A 9,176-nucleotide genomic window follows, 5' to 3' on the forward strand; every position below is an offset into this window, starting at 1 on the left:
ACTGAAAAATAAAACTAGACAATCAATTATAAAATAATGTATTTATATATGAAAGGCAAAATAATCTTTTGAAAAATAGGAAAATATCTACAGAATTTTAAAGTAGGAAGGTAATCTTTAAGTCCGAAAGAAAAAAAATAGAGAAGCAGCATCAACCATAAAGGGAAAATTGGATTACACTAAAATAATTTACTTAAAATACATTACAAAGAAAGTGAAATTCAACCCATATAGGAGAAACAATTTACAGCTGGGCCTGGTGGCTCATGTCTGTAATCATAGCACCTTGGGAGGTGGGGGTGGGAAGATCGCTTGAACACCGGAGTTTGAGGCCAGCCTGGGCAACATGGCAAAATACTGTCTCTATAAAAAATTAGCCAGGTGGCATGTGTCTGTGGTCCTAGCTATACACGGGGCTGAGGCAAGAGGCTTGCTTAAGCCAGGAGGCAAGGGCTACAATGAGCCATGATTGCACCACAGTGCTCCAGCCTGGGTGACAGAGCAAGATCTTGTCACCCCCACCAAAAAAATTCAAAGTACATAAATAACTTCTATTAAAAAATAATGAGAATAAGACAGAAAACCCCAAGGAAAAACAGTCAAAAGACTTAAACAGTAAATCCAAAAAAGAGGAAATTCAGATAGTCAATAAACATATACAAAGTGCTTAGCCTCACTGGTCATCCAGCAAGTTAAATTATACCTCAAGGAGACACCACTGCACAATGTGTGTGTGTGTGTGTACGCGCACTTCAAGTATTAGAATGTGGAACAACTATGACTTATACTACAGGTGGCAAAGTAAATTGGAAAAATAATTTTTGAAAATAGTTTAGCATTATAAACTAAACTAAACATACATAACCAGGCATAATTAAACTTTATAAGATGTGCAATCACTTGGTAAAACAAAACATGAAAATAATTTACTGTAAAATTAATGTACAGGTATCTGAGGGTAGGAGGGAGGGAGGGAGGAAAGGAGTTGTGATAAGAATGTATCCTGTGGTCATATTTATTTCTTGGCCTACATGGTAGTTGCATCAATACTTTCTATACATTGTTGTCTTGCGCTGCTTTATATGTGTGAATATTTACAGTACAAATTTAAATCAAAGTAAATGTATCTAACAAAGGCAACTATTAACTCTATTAAAATAAAATGTTTATACAAGAAAGAATATAGTTTAAAATAACTTTTTGTCATAGTACTATAAGCAAAATATTTTGATTTAATAAAAGTATTATATATATATATTTTTTGAGAAGAATACAGGGGAATTATGAGTTGGATAGTGCTCTAAGAGGACTAAATTCTTTTCTTCCATAAAAGAAAGTTCATACATGACGTCTAATGTTGTAAAAAATAAAGAACTATCAATATAAGTCTTATATGCAAACATAAATAAAGGTAAGGCCAAAAGGAAACCAGTAAGAGAATTGAAAGTTGTTGTTCCTGAGAAACAAGACTTGGGAAGAAGGTGGAGTTAGGAAAGGTACTGTCTTCTTTTTCTTGGCAGAGGTGTTGGTTAGCATTATGGTTTAAATAAACTTGTTAAATGATGTATGGTTTACTTAGTACAGATAAAAAATTAAAAAATCCCAGAACAATAGTAAACAGTATTTGATCAAAAACACTTTCCTAGGGACAGCATAAAACAGACCGTTTTGCTTGTTGCCTGAGTCATCAGCTGTTACGGTCTGAATGTTTGTGTCCTCCTAAGATTTGTATGTTGAAATCCTAAGCCCCAAAGTGACGGTATTAAGAGATGAGGCCTTTGGGAGTGAGTAGGTCATAAGGGCGGAGCCCTCTTGAATGGAATTAGTGTCTTTAAAAAAGACCCAGAGACCTTGTTTTCCCCTTCCACCATGCGAGGACACAGTTAGAAGGCACAGCTTGCGAAGGCACTGTTGCCCTCACAAGACACCAAATTTGCCACAGCCTTGAGCTTGGATGCCTCAGCCTCCAGAACTGTGAGCAATAAATTTCTCCGTAAGAGATTTAAGCAACAAAGTTGCCTGTAAGTTTACTCAGCCTAAAGTATTTTGTGATGGCAGCCCATATGGACAAATATAGCAGCAAAAGATTCAATTGATAGATGACCAGTCATGAGTACAAACAAGTAGTAACTGCTTTTTGCTGTACAAAATATGTGTGTGTTTAGTTTTTAAGATATAACACTGTTTCCAAGCTGGAAGGTGATATGGTAAAACAGTGTCATAACAAACCACACTGTATTAAGTGTGTGCATATACTCACATGCATGTGCAACACACACTTGTAATCTTTCTTTTTTTAAAATTTTAAACTAGGGATTTTCTGACTGTTAGGAATCCGAATCAACTTGCCCCAAACTCCAGTTTTAGAAGCTGTGGCAATTCAAAGCTTCTCCATGTATTAGTTCTTTATGTCTTCACAATGTGTGCCTAGTATATTCCCCCTTCAGTGTTTTCCTCCAAAAAGCCAATCATACTCCAGATTCCTGAGTTTCAAAATGTCTCTGAAGAAAGAAGAAGTCATAATAAATGATATCATTGCTTCTCACTCCTCACTTGGTCTTCTGCCATCACTGGCTCCACTTTTCCAACTCTATTACTTGCCAACGTCTGGGTGCCTTCGGCCTGATGCTCCTTGTCATCTGGAACTCACTTTAAAAGTGTAGTACAGGCTTTTAAGCCAACTGCTTCTCTTGGTGGAGGAAGGTGGGGTAAGGTAGCAGTGGGTGTGGGGGTGGTCCTTGCCAGCTTGGCTTTTCTTCTTAGCTCCCTTGGAATTCTGGAACATAAAATTTTCTCCATCTTAATACACATATATATATATTATTTGTTTCTACCTGCAAGATATAAACTTGGAGATTTCCTTACTATATTACAAACACTCTATATTAATGTTATCTCATTAGTGTTTACAAATCTAAAGAGTGAATAGTTTGTATCCTGTCATTTAATATACATTTTCCTGATACCTAGTAAGGCCAAATATTTTAAGAGATATATTTACTGTCGATTTGTATTTTTTCTGTGAACTACTCTTTTATAAATTGTGCTCATATTTCTATTGAGTTGTCTTTCTCTTATATAAATATAGAAATACTCATTATACATTTTGAATATTAAAAAACCTTAGTCTGTTGTATGTGTTGGAAAAATACACACACACATACATGCAAATGCACACACACATGCACACGTGTGCGCGCACACACACACGCACACACACACATGTACTTTCTGCTATTTTGTTGTAGAGTTTATTCCTGAATAGAGAGTTTAACCTTTTAAGTAGTCAGTTTTGGTAGTCTTCTAGCTCCTTGGCTTTTTTCTCAATATTCTTTCTAACCCTAGGGTGATATAAAAATTATACTATACTGCTGCTGATTTTATTGCTTTAAGATTTATATCTATAATTCACCTGGAATACAGTCATTAATTCACATTTCTTTGCTATAAAATACAAATAACTTTCTCTGCAGACATATAGCTATTGAACAGAATGATATTTACTGAATGATCAATTTCCCCCCCACCATTTAAAAAGTCTTCTATATCATGCATTACATTTTTATATATTTGTATGTGTATGTTTACACACACATCTGTTTTGTGACTTTCTATTTTGCCCATTAATCTCACAGGATTTCACTGGAACTAGAGGAGAAATGGAAACCAGCCAGAGATCCTGAGCAGATGAAAAACAGGAGTTGGGGAGAAATGAGAGGGTTTTTTTTTTTTTTTTAAGCATTTTAATTTAAAAAATGTTGAACTATGTGAATATGTTACAAATTTTAAAAAATTTAAAATATAAGCTGCATAGTTAATAAAATTCCAATGATGCTTTGGATAATTATTTTTGTTTCCCTGATACTTATTTTTATTTTAAATTTCTATTTGATTACTTCAGTATTACTCCTTTAAAACTGATGGGTGTGTCTATATGTTTTACAATGTTACATTTGAAAGTGGGGAGTTATCACATATATATATATGTCCAAAAGTCATTGTTTAGATTCCTGATACTCATTCGTTAATAATTTTCAGATTTTGAAGGAGTAAAATATTTTTAGGGTAATTACCTTGGCATAGTCAAGAAAAAATGTCGCTGGAATTATTTGGTGTGGCTTTGGCTTTTCATATATGCTTTTTCATTTGCATATTGCCTCTGGGGAATTAATATTTGACTGCTCTAAGTTTGACCCACTCAACATGGGCCATCTGGGACAAGAGTTTCACTAGTCATTCATCCAGCAACTGAAACATGAGAAGAGATTGAAAACAGAGAAACACAAGGATAGATTTGAGTCTCTTACATAGATCTGACCCAGACTGAAGAATCTCCAAATATGCAGTGTATTCTGCTATTATAAAAATAATCCATTTCCTAGTTTCTGAATCATTTTATATATATATATATGTATATATATGCACGTATATATAGTATACACCCCGACCTCCCAACAAATAAATACATATATACACATATGCATAGAACCTCTGGGTTCTGCATGTACTTCATAATATCCCAATTTATAATGCTTTGCATTTAATAACATCTTTATTTGGGACTAAAACATTATATAATTATTATGCCACAAGTTTATATTGCTTATCTAAATGCTGCCCCTTATATAGTGAACATTAGTTTTAGGTAGGCAGATGATCTGTACTGTAGCTATTCATGCAAAATATTACTTATCAAACTAGAACTTACCTTGCTACCTGCTCTGGTGAAATTTAACAAGAAAATGTGATTTGGAGGAGAGTTTTATAAAGGCAAAAATGAGTTTCAAAAAAGTGGGAATTTCTGTAAAAATTTAAGAAGAGTTCATTTAATCATTTATTTTTAATCTCCCTTTTTTCAGTAATGCTTAATGATCATCTTCTCTGTACTGACTAATATGTAGATAGGAATCCGGGATTTCTTGTAGCCATATTTGTCCAACTCTAAAGTTTTAGGTTTTTGGCTTGCAAACTCAATGGCTGGGGCACATTTATGGAAATCATTTCTCTTTCTACTTCATTTAACTAATACCTAGCTATTCTGTTGATAATAAATGTTGCAAATAATTATAATTCTTATCATGTAGAGCAGGCGTCCCCAAACTACGGCCCGCGGGCCGCATGCGGCCCCCTGAGGCCATTTATCCGGCCCCCCGCCGCACTTCAGGAAGGGGCACCTCTTTCACTGGTGGTCAGTGAGAGGAGCACAGTATGTGGCGGCCCTCCAACGGTCTGAGGGACAGTGAACTGGCCCCCTGTGTAAAAAGTTTAGGGATGCCTGATGTAGAAAGACAGAAGGCCCTAAGATTACTCTAAATTGTTTAGGCACCTCAACATTTATATAATATAAATATAGTGCTGCAACTATTAAATGTTTGACATAATTTTTTGGTATCGTTAACTTTTCACTTTTTGTTTGTTTGCTTGTTTCCTTAGATTAAACACTGCTTACTATAACCATGGTGCTGACTTCCTGTTCTCCTTTCTTTAGGTGGGCCCAGTAAGAGCAGACCACCTCCCACAGCGCACTCTAAGGGTACACTGCTGCCTTTTCCCAGACCCAGGCAGTGATGCTGAGGAGTGGACCAGGTGGAATAGATATGTAGCTACGTGACTTACTACCCAGCGAACTGCTCAGTGGTCATGGGGGAACCTCTGTGCCAGTGGTACTCAAAAACCCTCTGGAATGCTCAGGCTCATGGTAATCTTGTGATACATACTAGAATTTTTTTCTGTTAGCATCTCTGGATCTGCCTCACAGATCCTTCCCAAATTCTTCCCACCTTTCTGCCAAGGCATAGAAAACTAGACCACTTGAGATTCTACCTCTAATTTCCTTTGGTTTTATTTTTAAGTGGAGTCTTTCCTTTGATTAACATCCCTGGGGATCCCTCTGTCTTGAACTTTGAGAGTAAAGCATGCATAATTCTATTTTGACCTTTTCTTCCATTTGGTCAAACTGCAACTATATTAAATTTGTTCTCACCTAATTTTTGGAGAGGCAGCTTGGTGCAGTTTCCCCATGTTTATTTTGTCTTTCTCTCCATAAGTTATCGCCCTGCCAGCATTCCTCTAAAATCACTGGTTTCACCAAATCTCTTCACATTGCATCCTGACACCTGCACTTCCTCTACCTCTTATATTCTGCCCCTGAGTTTTCATGTCCCTTTGGCACCTTCATATTCATCCTCTTACTTTCTATTAAGGTAAGTCCTACATCTCTTCAAGATCTAGCCTATTCATGTCTCCTTCATGAATTCTTCTTTAATAATTAAATCATTCTATAGCCCTTCCCATGTCATTTCAAAAAGCAGTGACTCTCTTAGCTTCCTCTGGTTGTTTTGTTCATTTGGTCACTTATAAGACCTATGCATATAGTGACCTGAGCATCACATGTGTTTTTTCCCCATATAAGGAGACAATAGGAAGTAGGGAGAGCACAAGTGTCACAGTGTCTCCTTGTGGCTCTTCATTCTGCCCTCCATCTGGTCTGGTTCTCTACTTCACGGTATCAAGTGCTGCTATAGTTCCAAGAAGAAAAAGGAAGAGCATAAACAGCCTACTTTTAAAAATTAATTTAAAAATTTTCCTAGGGCAGTTTTAGGTTAAGGAGGGAGATACGGAGATTTCCTATATGTTCCCTGTCCTGGCACAGGCATGGCCTCCCCCATTAGCAACATCCCCCTCCACAGGGGTACTTTTGTTACAACTGATGACCTGCATTGGCATGTTATTATCACCCAAAGTCCATAGTTTACGTTAGGGCTCAGTCTTGGTGGTGTACCTTCAATGAGTTTGGACAAATGTATACTGACCTAGATCCACCATTGTAATATCATGAGTATTTTAACTATTCTGAAAATCTTCTGTGCTCTGCCTATTCAGCCTTCCCCCAATGCAACCCCAGCAATGCTGATCTTTTTACTGTCTCCATAGTTTTGCATTTTCAAGGATGTCATATAGCTATAATTATACAGCCATTTCTAATTGCTTTCACTGAATAATAAACATTTAAGGTTCCTCCATATCTTTTTATGGCTTGATATCTCATTCCTTTTAGCATGGAATAATACTCCATTTTCTAGATATACCACAGTTTACTTACTGATTTATCTACTTATGTAAAACCTAAGATTATCTTAGTTGCTTTCAAGTTTCAGCAATTATAAATAAAGCTACCATAAACATGTGTGCAGGTTTTTGTGTAGACTTCAGTTTTCAATTCCTTTGGATAAATACCAAGGAATATGATTGCTAGATCATATGGTGAGTGTGTTTAGTTTTGTAAGAAACTGCCAAACTGACTTTCAATGTGGCTATACCATTTTTTATTCTACCAGAAAGAATGGAATTTCTGTTGCTCCATATCTTCACCAACATTTGGTGTTATCAGTGTTCCAGATTTTGGCCACTCTAATAGGCATGTAGTAGTGTATCATCATTGTTTTAATTTGCCTTTCCCTGATAACATATGACATGGAGCATCTTTTCATATGCTTATTTGTCATCTGTATATCTTCTTAAGTGAGGTGTTTGTTAAGGTCTTTGGCCCATTTTCTCGTCAGGTTATTTGTTTCATTTTGAGACTTGTCTATTTTGGTTAATAGTCTTTTACTAGGTGTCTTTTCCAAATATTTTTTTCCCAATTTGTGGCTCGCCTTCTCATTCTCTTGACATTGTCTTTCATAGAGCAGAATGCTTTAAATTTTAATAAAGTCCAACTCATCAATTCTTTCTTTCATGTCATATCTAAAAACTCATCATCATCCCCAAGATTATCTAGGTTTCTTCATATGTTTCCTTGTATTTTTAAGAGCCGCCCAATGTGGGGCCACCATTTTCTTCAAGGGAAGCTGGGAAATACAATTTTAAGACTTTCGTGTCACTGTTTTCCCAAATCTAGGGATTCTGACAGTAGGGAAGAAGAGAAGCTGCAGCTACATGGAAATGGAAGCCTCATGTACATGCGTGTGTCACAGGGACTGAGGCAAGTGCCTTTTCTGCTTTCCTGAGCAGTAGTGAGAGGTAAGTAAACTGTAAGTTTTTGACAAATCTAGATACACCTCTTAGGCAGAAGAGTATTTCCTTTTTACTTTGTCTTATACTCTTTATTATTTTTTTAGAAATAGGTAGAAAATGTTAAAATTTTTAAAATATATAAAAGATAAAAATAAGTGCAAAACATGTTTATTTATAAATACAATGTTTGTTCTATTGAACAAAACAATTACTATAGGTTTATTTGGAATTTGATGCTAGGCTCCATGATTATAATCTTCAACAATAATAAATAAATACTCTGACATGGCATACAGTTCTGGTTCTGTATAACATATAGATGTTTTAATGTTTATCCTAAATTTGTAAGCTTTGGGAGTTACTACTCACAGTCGTTGGTTAACCTTGGTAAGCTGGCCCTGTATTCTTAGAATTTAAACAAATAATATGCATGATAAATATTTGCTATTATTTGTGATGCTATTGTAGATGGCCATTAAAATAATTTCTGCTTTAAATGAAGGGCGTTTTCCTACTTTTGTCAGACACAAAGCAAGCCTCCTTTTGTTTCCTGATCACAGCTCTAATTTTCCCTGCTGGATGAATTCAGCAAGTTGAGAATCTGGAGGCTTTAACATTAGCAGAATCTACAAAGCGCCAGAGGGGCACAAAACCTGCACAGGGCACATTTGCTCTTCAGGCTTGGCGGCGTGGTTGCCACAGCTACCAAAGCTGCTGATTTCTCTGCTTCGTGTTCACGTGGAAAGAGAAGCTCTCAAGGTGACAGGGCCCTTATTATATAACTGACATTGCAATTCATTTGCTTTGATATTAACATTTTAATCTACCATACCTAGTCCTAAATGGGACTTTTCTTTGGGAATACTCAGCTAGGTGGGGGATGGGTAGACTAAGTTTTATGCAACCAGGATTACAGATCATAGAATTGAATTTTTAATTATTTCTCCTTGGACTTCAAGACCTATTCATGCCTTGACTTGAGTTGATGTCGGGGCTGAATCTCTGCATCTGCCACAAAGAGAATATAAGAACCATTGATTCATATATATCTATGTGTGTATATACGTGTGTGTGTGTGTGTGTGTGTGTGTGTGTGTGTGTGTATGTGTGTATGTGTACATCCACACACTATATGGGTCAATTTAAAAATAGCAACTAAG

The 9,176-nt window shown here is 36.1% G+C and overlaps 1 long non-coding RNA gene across 1 annotated transcript; it reads left to right on the top strand.

Moving 5' to 3' along the window:
* Window positions 1-5,494: 5,494 nt before the first annotated feature.
* LOC141584467 (uncharacterized) lies at window positions 5,495-8,751 on the top strand. Its single transcript, XR_012517526.1, has 3 exons — window positions 5,495-5,698; window positions 7,901-8,022; window positions 8,577-8,751. It is a non-coding gene; the product is annotated as an uncharacterized LOC141584467 (long non-coding RNA).
* Window positions 8,752-9,176: the final 425 nt, after the last annotated feature.

Source organism: Saimiri boliviensis, chromosome 5, assembly GCF_048565385.1.
Source record: "Saimiri boliviensis isolate mSaiBol1 chromosome 5, mSaiBol1.pri, whole genome shotgun sequence".
NCBI lineage: Eukaryota > Metazoa > Chordata > Mammalia > Primates > Cebidae > Saimiri > Saimiri boliviensis.